Consider the following 15,250-nt stretch of genomic DNA (forward strand, 5'->3'; position numbering starts at 1 on the left):
ATGTTTGCATTAATATACAATATTTTTATTTTACTTTTAAAGCAACTTTTAGGCAATATTTAAAAAAATATTTATAACATTCTATCATCTTATAATTATGTATAATATTCACATAATTTGTCACGGTGAGATAGGAGGGGATCTGGGTCCAGGTGCAGGTAAGAGAATTTATTAACAAAAAGTAAACAAAACAAAGGAACAAACCAACAAAAGGCCAACACGGCACAAACACGACTAGAGCAAGGCAGGAACATAAACATCGAAGACAGGCTACATGAAATAAGAAACAATGCAGACTCACAGAGTGGGGGAAGAGTGGGGATTATAAAGTTTGTGATGATGAGGATCAGCTGGGGTGTGTGTGACGAGACAGGTGTAAATGATCAGGAGGGAAGTGCGGGAGGAAGGGAAACAGCGCTCTCAGGTGGCTGAGGGAAACCCCACAGCCCAGATCATGACAGAATTACCTATATGATATTTTTTCTCAGATTTTATTTTATTTATAAACTGCGGTCAAAGCAATGTGTTTTCAGTCTAAATTTGTATGGCTTCTTGTTTCAACATGAATTAGTTTGTTTTTGTTCCATATAGACTCAATGAACACAACTCAACAGACTTTTCAGTGCATTTTTAGTGTGCACACACTTTAATAGCCCAGTAGATGGCGACAAAGTACACCATCTCGACCAGCACTCATTCGCTGCCTGTCCTAATGAAACACCTGCCAGCATGTGTGTGATTAAACTGTGCTGTGCCAGCGAAACTTACTCCTCTGCTGTAAGTAAGACAAAATGCACGCTCATCATTTTTCTCACACTCAAATGCTATGCAGTACAGTTGGTTTTTGTTAAGATTTGGCGTAAAGATACGCATTTGGTGATGTATTTTCTGAGATTTTGGTAAATTTGAGTGAGAGACCAGGTGCTTGGAACATGAGGCGTCTGTAAGGCGTGAGAGAGAAAAAACAAAGAAACAAATGGCCGTAGGGGCCCAATTCATGCATTTCTGGGCAACTTGGGCAATATTCCAATTATTCATGCATAGTTTGGTGTTGTACAATGGACATCAGATTGCAAGATGAATATTTAGCCTAGACTTGTCCTAAACGATTAATGAAACATTTGTTTGCATTGACATATGTTTTTTTAACTGTTAAAAGCACTCTTACATGACAGCTTTCCTTCAGAGAATGAAGTTTAAACCACAGACAACTGATAAAAAAATTCAACAGTGGGATTCGCCTTCCAAGTTTATCTGAACTTCCCATTGGGCGTCATGGGAAGCGCCGCCTCTAATTATAAAGCGCATAAAAAGCCATTGAGTCGCGAACGCGCATGATATCAACAACCGAGTGGATAGAGTCATAAGATACAAACATTTATCTCTGTACGTTAGATCTCAGAAACGCTATACGGATAACACCGACCGCTGTCAAACAGATTCTCCGGCTGTCGCTGAAGCCGAAAGCCACATTAAGGGGGAAAAAGTAAGTTTGTTGTTCACTTTATTTGAGCGCGTGTCAGTGCACGAGCTGCTGGGAAGCTTAAAAGTGACGCGCTATATTGGGCACGCGCTGAGTTGACAGAATACACGGTTGCCATAAATAACATTTGTAATATTAAAACCAAGAGAAAAGTTCGATATTTGTGTTACGATAATGAATTAACTAATAAATGATGGCATGTTCGTATTGCATTTCCAAACGGGTGTTTGATTACATCTTAGCCAGGTTAGTTTCCAGGGTGGTGTAAATAATTTACCACAGCCTTTGGAGTGCTCGTCAGCGGTCTGGGTTTGGTTTGTAGTTTATCTCCTATCTAGGTAATGCCAATACAGCACTAAAACATGATTTATGTAATATTATCTGTTGCCTGATGGAGCCATTGGCTAAAATGACGGCATTCACTGTTGGGAAATCCATCTGAAGGAGCACCTTAAGCTTAATGTTGCTAGTCCAAGATGCACCAAAGCACAGTTACCAAATAAATTTTCCAGTGAAGTCTCTAGGAGACCAGTTTTGGTCCCTTGTTATGGCTGTTTCCAGGTACCGTTCGCAGGTGTGAAGCTGTCGAGTAAGATGAGATGTTTAGAGCATTAAGTATTTTTCAGTGGTGATGGTGTTTCTTATGAAAGTTTCTAAAATTATGTGTTATGTAGCTTGAATAGTTCTGGTCAGACTGGAGTGTTATATTCTCGCTGATGTCCAGGATTACTCATGGCAAATGTTTCTCAATTGATGAATCACTTGGTTTATTGGCTCCATTTGTCACCCTTTAGTTTCTATATGGGCTTTCGTAATGCAATGTGTGAAATGCACCATTATGTGCTTGCTTTTCTTGATTTGAATAGTGTCTCTTGCAGATTATGTGGTTGTTTATGAGAGCTTTTGGATATGTTGTTCCACTGCTGCCTATAGGGCAGAATGATAGTGTTACACACTCTGCTCTTCCTGGAATATGCCACTGATTTGTAAGGGCCTTTCTGAGCGCAGAGAAAGTCAGAAATACACTCAAATTATGGCGTTGCTCTTTAAAATGGATTAAAACTGAATATTGCTTCACCACAGGCATGAAGAAAGAACAGCAAGTTGCATTGAGAAATGAAGAAAATGTGAGATAAAGTAGAGAATGTGAAAAATAGACACAATTTTGAGAAATAAGGTTGCAGTTGTTAGAAATAAAGTTGCAATTGTGAAAAAAAAGTTTTAAACTCTGAGCCGCAATTGTGAGAAAAGCAAATATGAAAAATAAAGTCATAATTGTCAGAAATAAAGTTGGAGTTGTAAATTATAGATATGATCAAGTCACAATTGTGAAAAATTAAGTTACAGTTGTTTAAAAAACTGCAATTGAGAGACTTACATTTATGATACATAGTCAGTTGTGACAAAAAGTTGCAATTGTGAGATAAAGTTATTGTAATGAGGAATAAAGTCACAATTGTAACAGTCACAATTGTGAGAATTGAAGCAAATTGCAATTGTGAGAAAGCTGAATGATTAAAAAGCTTATCTGAGAAATAAAGAATGTAAGAAAGAGACAGAATTGTAAAATATAAAGTTGCAGTTGTTAGAAATAAAGTCACAATTGTGAAAAGTTACAAACTTTGAGTCACAATTGTGGGAAAAAAAGCAAACATAAAAAATAAAGTCACAACTGTCAGAAAAGAAGTTGCATTTTTGAGATAAAGACGCAATTTAGATAAAGTTATAGATATGATCAAGTTGCGATTGTGATAAATAAAGTCACAGTTGTTTAAAAAAAACTGCAATTCAGAGATGGTTACATTTATGATCATTTTTCAGTTGTGAAAAATAAAGTTGCAATTGCTAAAGTTGCAATTGTAAGATAAAGTTACGGTAATGAGGAAAAAAGTTTTAGTTGTAATAGTCACAATTATGAGAAATGAGGCAAATGAAATTAATAAAAAATCACAATAACAAATGAAATGAATGATAAAAAAAGCTAATCTGAGAAATTGACAGAATTGTGAGATATAAAGTTGCAGTTGTTAGAAAAGTCTCAATTGTGAAAAAAAAGTTGCAAATTGTGAGTCACAACGATGATGAATGAAGCAAATATGAAAAATAAAGTCAGAAATAAAGTTGCAGTTGTGAGATAAAGTTATAGATATGATCAAGTCGGAATTGTGAGAAATGAAGCAAATAGTCAGTTTTGAGAAATAAAGTTGCAATTGTGAGATAAAGTTATGGTAATGAGGAATAAAGTTGCAATTGTAGGAGTCACAATTGTCAGGAATGAAGCAAATTGCAATTGTGAGAAAATTGTGAATGATAAAGCTAGAGAAATCTGAGAAATAATGTGAGAAATAGACAGAATTGTGAGATATAAAGTTGCAGTTGTTAGAAATGTGAGTCACAATTTTGAGAAATGAAGCAAATATGAAAAATAAAGTCACAATTGTCAGAAATAAAGTTGTAGTTGTGAGATAAAGACCCAACTGAGAGATAAAGTTATAGATATGAACAAGTTGCAATTGTGAGAAAGCCTATTTCACCTACCTGACTGGAAATGATAAGAACAAACATGAATGTTATCAAGGTTCTTGCCCTGCAAATCCCGGTTCAGTTTGGCCAACCACAAACGTCCTTTTGTTCCTCAGACAGTTTTTTTTGCACTCTTTTCCTTGATTTGTTATAACTTTGGCAATCTGTAGTTACAGTTATCATCAATGAAGTCAATATTGTTGATATGAATATGAGATATGAAGTAGGGATGGCGAAAACTAAAAAAATTCTTGACCGACCACCGAGCCTCATTAGCCGGTTGAAACCGGTTAACCGATTAGTTTAAAATATGGTACGCTATTTGAAATAACAGCCATTTCGAGCCGCGCCTGCAATTTCGCAACTCTGTCGCATCTCTCTGCCGCTCTGCCTCCCGCACACACACACACACACACACACACACACTCACACACACACACACACACACACACACACACACACACACACACACACACACACACACACACACACACACACTGCCACTCACGTCACTTTTTAAAAATCCCCTAGGATATTATTTTTGTTGAAATTAAACAAACGAGTAAATTACTATCTAAAAAATTGGTTGTTAGTAGGACTGGACCAGAATATTCAAATCGAATATTCGTTCGGTGGGTTGGCATTCGATTTTAAATTTTGAGATTCAATATTCGTTTTTTTTTTCCATACACCTTGCATCCCCCGCAAAACGGTTCTCATTTGCGCTTAAATATGAATGAAGATCTGACTGCCGCGCCACTAACACAGAAACAGCAAAAAAAAAAAAAAAAAAAAAAAAAAAAAAAGAGAGAGAAATTGAGTAATATTTGAGAGACACTATAAAGTACAGTCGGGCCCACTTAAATGGTTTAAGCAAAACTAGGGCTGTGACTGTCGTAATGACAACTGCGCCTCTGCTTTAAATGCACGCATAAAGCTGACCGCAAAGCCCCAGCAAAAATAATTACCATGAATGTGTCGGGGAAAAGGTAGGGAGATATTTGAATTATTTATTAAAAAACTGGTATTTGACACAAAGATGAAGTTGATCCTGATGCCATTTGCTCATTGACGCGGCTTTAATACCTATGCATATGCATTAGGCCTATAGCTATTGGATTTGGAAGAGTTTTGTTTTCGATTTGAATTATTTAAATTATTTTTTTTACAGTTTCGGATGATATATTAGTCTTACCTTTATGAGCAAAAATGAAGTTTCACATAGCGCTGGCTGGCGCTTCCATGTTCTGCAAAGCGTGCTTATATCTATGGGTTTTAATTGAAATCGTGATGACTTGGTCGTTACTTTAAAAAACAAAAACTTAAATTTAACAAATAAAAAGTGTTCCAAATATATGTCTAAATTAACTTTATAACCTAAATAAACGAAAATAAATGTAATCACTTTGCTATTAAAAACAGCAGCTGTGCAGTGGGGAAGAGAAAGAGAAAACAGACCGGTTCCAGTCGGACTCGGGCCAGTAATTCTGATGAGCTGTCGGAGAAGGTCCGGGCGAGGTTTTAGTAATGTTTGCAACGAATGTTTCTTAAATAGCCGATTTAACATTATTATTTAGGCTAGATTCATATTTAAATGTATTATTTATTTGATTTATTTTAGCGTTTTGTAGGCTGATTGTTCACTGACGGAAGTGCTCAAATAAACACGCACGTTTGTTAATAATGTTTGGGCCTCATTTATTTTGGGTTTCAACATAATATACATAGGCTGTGTATTTTATATAGGCTTATATACACAAACGTTATATATAATGTATATATATATATATATATATATATATATATATATATATATATATATATATATATATTTATAAATAATTTAGATACGAATAATTTATTTATATATAAACACCGCGCCATTTTTTTCGTTCTTCTTTTATTTAAATAGCCTACCCTTCACGGTGCCAGTAATTACTGTGCTAATTTCTGATTTGGGAGTGATTTGTTTGTTAAAATTTTTTAGGCTAACGTTACCTTATTAAAAGTATTGCACTTAACAGACATGTGTGTTTTGTATCACTAGCGCGGTGTCCGTTCATGAAGCGTATAAGCTCTGCCTGCGTGAGGCGCGTCGCATCCAGCAATGTTCTATTACAATTTATTAATTCTGAACGTGTGGTGTGTCCATATTGCACCAAAATGCAACACTGCACTCCCTCGGGTCCACAGCAAAAATCGTTTGGATGAACTGTTCTCGACATAATAAAAATGCAAACAGAAAGACATACAGAGATTCCTGCCTTTATTAGAGAGAAGAATATGTTCAGCCCCTCCCACCGAAGCTTCGAAGCTCAAAAAATGGTATTCGGACCAGCCCTAGTTGTTAGACCGTTGTGTTATTTTGTGTTGACATGCAGATGTTTGGATAGGCCTATTGGCCCATGTGCGCCGTTGCGCGCAAAGTTTGTATATTTTAAACACTTCCGAGGATAGTGGGGGTCACGAGTCACTGGCACGGTTATTTTGGGGGTCGTGAGCTGAAAAGTTTGGGAATCCCTGGCCTAATAGACTGCAACATGATAAAACCAATGGATAAAACAGGCACCTTCAGAATGCGTAAAAGACGCACCGGCACTTTTTTTTTTTAACCGACTACCGACAACTTTGACCGGTTAATGTTGATAAGGTCAACCACCGGTCAAACGGTCATCGGTTAACATCCCTAATATGAAGTTGCATTTGTAAATTACAAAGTTGCAGAGAAGTTCATGAGGTGGACCAAAGAAATGACCAACCAAAGGGCCAACACAAATGCTGTTCTGAGCCCAGTATTTTGGGATTTTTTTTTTTTTAAAAGAACAAATTCAGTTGAAGTTCATTTAAAATATGGCTTGACTCCAATTATCCACAGATGTGAATGCTGAAAGTTTATCTGCTGCACTGCGGACATCTCTCAAAATAACACAACCAGTCCGTTCCTCTTGGACTACCGTGAACGTCTCATGTGCTTCATGTGGGTAGTATATCGCAATATGGCAGCCTTAGTAAAATACAAGCTCTTTTTGTGGAATTGCATAAGTTTGTCTATTGGATTCTGTTTCACATTCCCTCCAGTTTGCAGCACCGTTGCGCTTAAGGTAAAGGCAGGGCCGTTGATAATAAAACAACCCTACCGGCTGGTTGATCGGACTCCAGCTGGTTCATGTGGAAGCAACAATGCTTCTCAAAGTGGTTTATAGTTTTTCATTACCCAGCTGAGAAGAGCATCTGGACACCTGTATTTATAGAGTTGCTTCATGTTGACATTTGATATCTTGAGTGGAATGGTACTAAAATTGTTGAACGGTTTATATTAAGACCCATTTGACTGGCTCTGTTATTTTAATTAACCACAGATATGTCGTTTTGCATGTTGTTGTAAAAGTTAATAGTTTACCATTGTAAAATGAAACCAAAGTTGACCCAAATCTGTTCGTTCTAGTGAATACATGGTTTACAGTTGGCCATCCTGTTGTAATGTAACGGAAATACGTTTTATTCTAGAGTAAACAGACTTTTTGAGTTGAAACTGCTTGGGCGTGTTGGCATTTGGCCTGCTTGTCTGGAGTGGTGTCATGTTTAAAGTCTTTAACTTCCTCCATGTTTCCTTTATAATCCTTCCTTCTGTTTCCCAGTAGGTTAGAAAACGTTAGAGGAAGTGGAAAGGTGTGGGTTTGTTATCGTATGGGTCATATCATCCACGCAACGGGATCAGTTAAAGATGCTGCCAGAATTCTTGATGTCTGCAGGGTACAGTATCTATCTGTCAGAATCTCAGAAGAAGAGAACAAAATGTGCAAGAGTTTTAAAAAATCACCTTTATGGAAAGATTATTCTGTTTTAAAAGTTTAGGCAAATTCAACTAGGATTATTTACCCCAGGACCTCATTATGACATTCATGTCAAGGCTTTGAACCGGCTGTACATTGCTGCACAGCTATAGAATCGCACCACGGCAGAACTTGAAACTTGAGACCTGTCTATTCTAAGCAGGAACTGCTAGTATGTTTTTCCGTGTTATATGGACGCTCATGTCTGCCTCGGAGAGAAAAGTAAAATGGGTAAAAGCCCATTCACACCAAGAATGATAACCATTCAGTTTAATCTAAGCATGTGCTGCAGCCTTTAAGGTAGGATGGATTTTGATTGGCTGTCAGTGACTAGAATTTCGAAATATAAAATCACAATTGTGACTTTTTTTTCTTAGAATTGCATGATATAAACTTGCCATTACGAGAAATAAACTCAGAATTGCAAGATAAAAACTCACAACTCTGACTTTTTTCTTGCAAATGCGAGTTTGTATATCACAATTCTGTTTTTTTTTCTCGCAATGGCAAGTTTATATCATGCAATTCTGCGAAAAAAAGGCAGAATTGTGAGTTTATATCTCGCAATTTCTCAATTCTGAGAAAAAAAGTCTTAATTGAGAGTTTATATCTAGCAATTCTGACTTTATTTCTCAGAGTTGCGAGTTTATCTTGCATTTCTGACTGTATAACTCGTTATTGTGAGTTTATATCTCAATTCTGAGAAAAAAAAGCCTAAATTGAGTTTGTATCATGTAGTTCTAAGAAAAGAATCTGAATTGTAAGTTTATATCACGCAATTCTGACTTTACACCTTGCAATCACGAGTTTATATCTCAAGTTCAAATTGTGAAAAAAAAAAGTTCAAATTGTGAGTTTTTATCATGTAATTCTGAGAAAAAGTCAGAAGTTTATATCACGCAATTCTGACTTTATTAATTCTGAGAAAAGGAGTCCAAATTGTACCAGTTTGTATCATGCAATTCTTAGGATTTGCAAATTTATATTGTGGAATTCTGAGAAAAAAAGTCGGATTTGTGAGTTTGTCATGAAATTCTGAGAAAAAACAAACAGATTCACGAGTTTATATCTCAGTTTTGAGAAAAAAATCTGAATTGTGAGTTTGTATCATGCAATTCTGAGAAAAAAAAACAAACAGATTTGTGAGTTTATATCCTGCAATTCTGAGAAAAAACTGATTCGCAAGTTTATATCCCAGTTTTGAGAAAAAATCTGAATTGAGAATTTGTATCATGTAATTCTGAGGTAAAAAAATTGTGAACATTTTTCAGATTTGTGAGTTTATGTTGCGTAATTCTGAGAAAAATATATCACATAATTTTGATTTTATAACTTGCAATTGAGAGTTTATATCTCAACTCTGAGGAAAAAAAAAGTATGAATTGTGAGTTTGTATCATGCAATTCTGAGAAAAAAGTCAGATTTCCAAGTTTGTATTGTTCAATTCTGAGGAAAAAGTCAGATTTGCGAGTTTATATCATGTAATTCTGACTTTATAACTCAATTGCAAGTACCAGTTTGTATCGTGTACCAGTTTGTATCATGCAATTCTGAGTAAAAAGCCAGATTTCCAAGTTTGTATTGTGCAATTCTGAGGAAAAAAGTCAGATTTGCAAATTTATATCATGAGATTCTGATAAAAAAAGTCAGATTTGCGAGTTTGTCACGAAATTCTGAGAAAAATCAATCAGATTTGCGAGTTTATATTGTGCAATTCTGAGGAAAGAAGTCAGATTTGCGAGTTTATATCTGTTTTGAGAAAAAAATATGAATTGAGAGTTTGTTTCATGCAATCCTGAGAAAAAAGACGGTAATTGTGAGATATGAAGTAGTTATTATGAGAGAGCCAATTACCTTCATTATTTTTTTTTTTTTCAGGCAGAGCTGGGCTTTAATAGCACTAATGCAGCAGTACAACCAGATTTAGTAATGTGCAAAAAACTGCTTTTGATTAATGCATTGTTTTTCCTCAAATTTCCTAAAGAAAAATCCAAATTCAACATCCCATGTCATTTTAGCGCATTTTCTTACCCTACAGAGTATTCAGACCTTATCATACATCGGTTTTCCTCAGAAATTCATAAAGTAAAGGCCTCACAATGTGTTCTTTGCGCATCTTTGTTTTGCACGACAACACAGTATATAACGGTTATATATCTAGTGGGAATAGTAGGCCTGCCGTTGATTTTGATGACTTCAGGGATTCCTGGTTACACATGGGTGTTGCCCAGTTCGCTGTCACTCGACCAGATCTCTACTAAACACATGACTCTAGAGAACTCATTACTGGTTTGACCTACATCTTCCCCTTCATTATGCCCTTATGTATGATAAGTTGTGCCATTTTGTGGCTTTTGGAATTTGTTGGAACAAGAGTGATTGTATATCTCATATTCTCAGGAACCATGATCCCAATGTTTTTTTTTTTCTTGCTAGATGTTTCGCTACGATAATTACTCGTTAGTGAAGAGCTACATTTTAAAAAGTGTTAACATTATAGCATTTATGTGATCCAGAGGGGCTGCTTTGAATTCTTTGTCCACCGCAAGGCAGTAAAAAGTGCACAAACAGGAAGGACTTGGACCTCATACAATTTCAGATATCCTGCCTCTGGGACTACTGTGCAGAAAATCATACATAGCACTTTCTATGAACCTTTATTTCAGACAAATAGGAAAATAATACTTTTTATCCACTTTTGACTGCATTCTTTAAAACGTTGGGAATGAGTGTCCTTTGTAAGGAAATACCATTTCAGACTCTTATATGCTTTATTTCTCAGGTGTTCTTGGTAAAGTATGCAGCCAGGCATGTCAAAATAATTTCACACAGGGTTTTTCTTTCATGCTGTCTTTTGCAGGGATACCAATGACACTTTAAAACATCAAACATTTTTGTTTCAAATAAAAATGCACTATTAAATTACTGTTTTTAAAGATTAAAAAAACATATAGCAGGCCAATACCAGAAAATTTCTTCAGTCTACAGTTGCTGGCATCAGCTACGCATAATGTTTGACTCTTATAGGTCAGCTAGCTAACAATTACTAACGTCACTTCGACCAGTGTAACCAAACTCTCCAAGGCAGCAGCATTGCTCTCCGGTTACTTTTGTTTGCTTGTACTGTAATAGTCTTTTACTTCAGGCTGTAAACTACTAATGCATATTGACTTAGTAGGGTGTACTTTCCCTACAAATATGAATGACTGCTTGTATACACGGTTTTCACATTGAATAAACCAATAATTGTTTCTTGAGCAGCAAATCATCATGATGATTTTAGGGCCCTATGAAATCTGGTTTAATTTTTTTTTTCAGTTTGAATTTTTCTGGATTCCGTTTTTTCCCGTTTTAATTTTTCTTGACTCGGGCTTAAAGGAGAACTCCGGTGTGATTTTGACCTAAAGTGTATTGAATCATGATACCGAGTGTGAACGTACCTTGCATATCTCATCTCGTCTTGTCCACTGCTGTCCGAAATCTGGGGTCAGTTAGCCGATGCTCACAACAGGTTGTCAATGAAAGTCAATCGGGCATCGAAGGAGCCATGTAAATAAATCACTGTTTTACGCCATTTACGAGGCACAAAGTAGCTCCGCACTTCATCGGTAGACTTCCTAGGGCCCTGACATTTAAAATGAGACATTGAGAACTCAGAAAAAGCACCGGTAGTTTATTTACAAGAAGATTTATACGGACAGTACCTGGGAAAGAAAATCCGGTAGCCGCCATCCTGAACTTAGTCACGATAAATCGAGTGTCGAGCACCAATGAATTTATCAGGTTATCAACGTATCAGGTTGTAGTTTCCTTCGTGCTCGACACTCGACTTATCATGACTACATTTAAGATGGCGGCGACTGCTCTGTTCCTGGTGGAAGATGTCTGTATAAATCTTCTTGTAAATAAACTACCGGTGCTTTTTCTGAGTTCTCAATGTCTCGTTATAAATGTCAGGGTCCTTGGAAGTCTACCGATGAAGTGTGGAGCTACTTTGTGCCTCGTAAATGGCGTAAAACAGTGATTTATTTACATGGCTTTTCCGATGCCCTGTTCACTCTCATAGACAGCCTGTTGTGAGCATCGGCTAACTGACCCCAGATTTCGGACAGCTGGACACAAACCGAGATGAAATATGCAAGGTACGTTCACACTCGGTATCATTATTCAATACACTTTAGGTCAAAATCACACCGGAGTTCTCCTTTAATGGTAAAATTAAAAATATTAATCAAAAAGCATGTCTGATTAATTGAAATCATGAAACTTAAACAATTTAACTGCAATTTATTAAAAATGTTAATAATAATAATAATAATAAGGCCCTATGAAATTAGTTTTAATTTTTCCAAAATTCAGATTTTTTTTTGTTTTGGTTCCCCAAATTTCATTTTTTCTGTTTTAAATTTCTGGATTCTGTTTTTTTTTTTTTTTTTTCAGTTAAAAATTTTCTGGATTCAGTTTTGATTATTAAATTTAAAAAATGTAATCAAAAAGCATGTCTGATTTATTGAAATCCAGAAACTTGCACAATTTAACAGCAATGTATTAAAAATGTTTTAAGGCTCTATGAAATCTGTTTTATTTTGTCCCAAATTCTGAACATTGTTTCTTCCCAAATAACATTTTTTTTGGATTCCGTTTTTTTTTTTCTGTTTACATTTTTTTTGTACTCCAATTCAAAAAGCATGTGAACGCAATTTTTCCAAATTTTTTTTTTTTTTTTAATTTTTCTGGGTTCCGTTTTGTTTCCGCTTTAATTATTCTAGACTCAGTTTCAAAAAGGATTTCTAAATAATTGAAATCACGAAACTTGCGCAATTTAACAGCAATTTATAAAGTAAACTTTTCAGCTTTAATTTTTCGGAAATCTTTTTTTTTTTTTTTTCCTAGGCTCTGTTTTAATGGTTAAATTTAAAATGTATGAATCTAAAAGCATGTCTGGTTAATTGAAATCACGAAATGAAGCAATAAAAAAAAAAAAAAAAAAACTATGAAATCCGTGTTTTTCAAATTCTGAACTCCCCTCCCCAAACTTCATTTTTTTCTGCTTTAATTTTTCTTTAACTTTTAACTTTTTTTTTTTTTTTTTTTTTTTTTTTTTTTCAGAATTGAATTTTTCTGGACTCAGTTTCAAAAAGCAGGTCTGATTAATTGAAATCATGAAACTTGCACAATTTAACAGCACTTTTTTTAAAACTTGAACTAAAATTACATTAAAAAAATTCTTTTAGTAATATATGTCACAGTTTCTTCAAATTAAGACAGTTTATTTTGACCGGTTGTTGTGAAGACCTATACGTTTCTGTTTGTATATGATGATAGTTTTTCTCGAAAAGAAATGGCAAAATGCTCATAAAGTGACTCTCAGGGCAGTTCTAAGATATTATGTTTATGTGTTCACATACTCATATTGAGGTGGCAGAGGTTGAAAACGCTGTGTGCGTCATGCACGCTTCAGTATGTGTGTAGTAAACAATACCACACATCTGTGCCATTCATTCACACAGAGGCATGCAGAACATGTAGGATTCATCTTGCATAGTATTTTGCGGCTTAATATTCACAGAAATTAATCCATGTTAAATTTGGATTTAAGTATACTGACCTACTTTTGATTCATCCAACTTCCGTGACATTCCGCATTATACAGTGAATTCCATTTTGACGACTGGATTCTGCAATTCCGTCCGTGGTTTCCACATTGTGGAAGAAATTAGACCTTATATGATTTCTGATGGATCAAGTTATTTTGAAATGTAGTAATATTTTGCAATACTGTTTTTACTGTATTTTTGTATCAAATAAATGCAACCTCTGAGAGCATAGTAAAGAAGGTCAACTTCCCATTTGTGTGCTCTGTAGGTCACATGAATAATCTTAGTGTTGTCGGAATGTTGGCTCTCAGGAATTCCAGTTTGAAGTGGTGCGGCTTTCTGCTGAGTCCACTGGGACGCGGTTGAACCCTTTGATGGTTTCTCGAAGCTGAAGCTCCTGCGAAAAGACCTGTCAAGACCTTATGCTGAAAGACTGCAGGTCTGAGTTGTCAGAGTCAATTTGCTTGGCAGTCAACGTGACATTAACAAATGCTAGTTTTCAGTGACCTAATGATAGATGTGATGGACAAATGTGCATGATCTTGTTGAAAAAATAACTTTGAAGGCGATGGCAAAGGGTGTTAACTTGAATTCCCTGCTTGCAGTTGTGCCATCTGTTGAGAGGCTGTTCCTTGAGACACAATATGATTTGTAGCTTCTAAATGAGGCCTGTCTTGTTGTTTTTCTCACACACAATTATAATTTTCTGGCAGGACAACTTTCCTGGCACGTCTTGCTTTAAGATATATCCCCTACTGCCTTTTCAGCATGGGTAAATTTAGCAATGGGAACTTTCCCACACTGCTTTAGCTGCACTGACCACTGGCGATATGTAAAAACTCATCCTTGGAGAATTCAAGGACAGGGAATTTGGGTCATGCTCTATTTTTTTGAGTGCGAGTTTGCGTTTTTGAGAGTGGATGATGGAGGACTTGTGAAAATGGTAACAAACAGTGGACGTGGCTGCACAAACGAATCAGGAGAGCAGATAAATGAGAAGGTCCTGCCAGCTGCCAGATTTGATTAGGTTGGTGAATCTCAAGTGGCCCTCAGGAGTGTTAATGGAGAGAAAGGTGCAGGACCGCTATTGGGATATGCTTTACAGATGACCTCTGAAGACATGCATTTAAATCATTTGCATGTCAGTGCGCTCTGGTTTCACTCCCAAATCAACTCTTCATTTAAGACTGTAGGCAGATTGATTTCCTCAGTCCATTTATCTGAAGTACACATTGTTGATATTTACACTCTTTTTCTGAGACTTTTTGAGGAATGTGCTGGCTGCTCGTGCATGCAAATATTGTCTGGCTTGCAGGTTGTCTAAAACTGGGCCAATTTTGGTGTCCTGATTCTCGTTAGACATTCCTTTGTTCTGTCCTGTTTGCTCTGCATGCATTAATCCTATCAAGCACTCAACTCTGAGTTAACGTGACTGTTCTGGCCTATTTTGCAGCATGTGCCAAGTGTTTTTGTGTCATTTAGCTGAACATGTAGAGCATTTTCATTTGATTTAACAGCAGCACATCAGGACAGAATGCAATGTTTTCCAAGGTGTCTGTTGGTCCAGATGGCCAAAGATTGACATGTCTACTGTACATCATTGTTATCAGGTGTTTGTTAGTGTGGTTGACTGGTTTCACATCTATGTATGTGCATTTATGTATTTATTTTTTTTAATACATTTTGTGTTTTTATAATATATAATTATAAACGATTTTATTTATTTTTGTTGGCTACTGATTTTTTTTTATTTTATTTGTAATTTTATATTTATAAATTTTATTTTAAATACGTTTTTGTTTTTATAATATATA

This window comes from Garra rufa, chromosome 25, assembly GCF_049309525.1.
Source record: "Garra rufa chromosome 25, GarRuf1.0, whole genome shotgun sequence".
In the NCBI taxonomy this organism is placed as follows: Eukaryota; Metazoa; Chordata; class Actinopteri; order Cypriniformes; family Cyprinidae; genus Garra; species Garra rufa.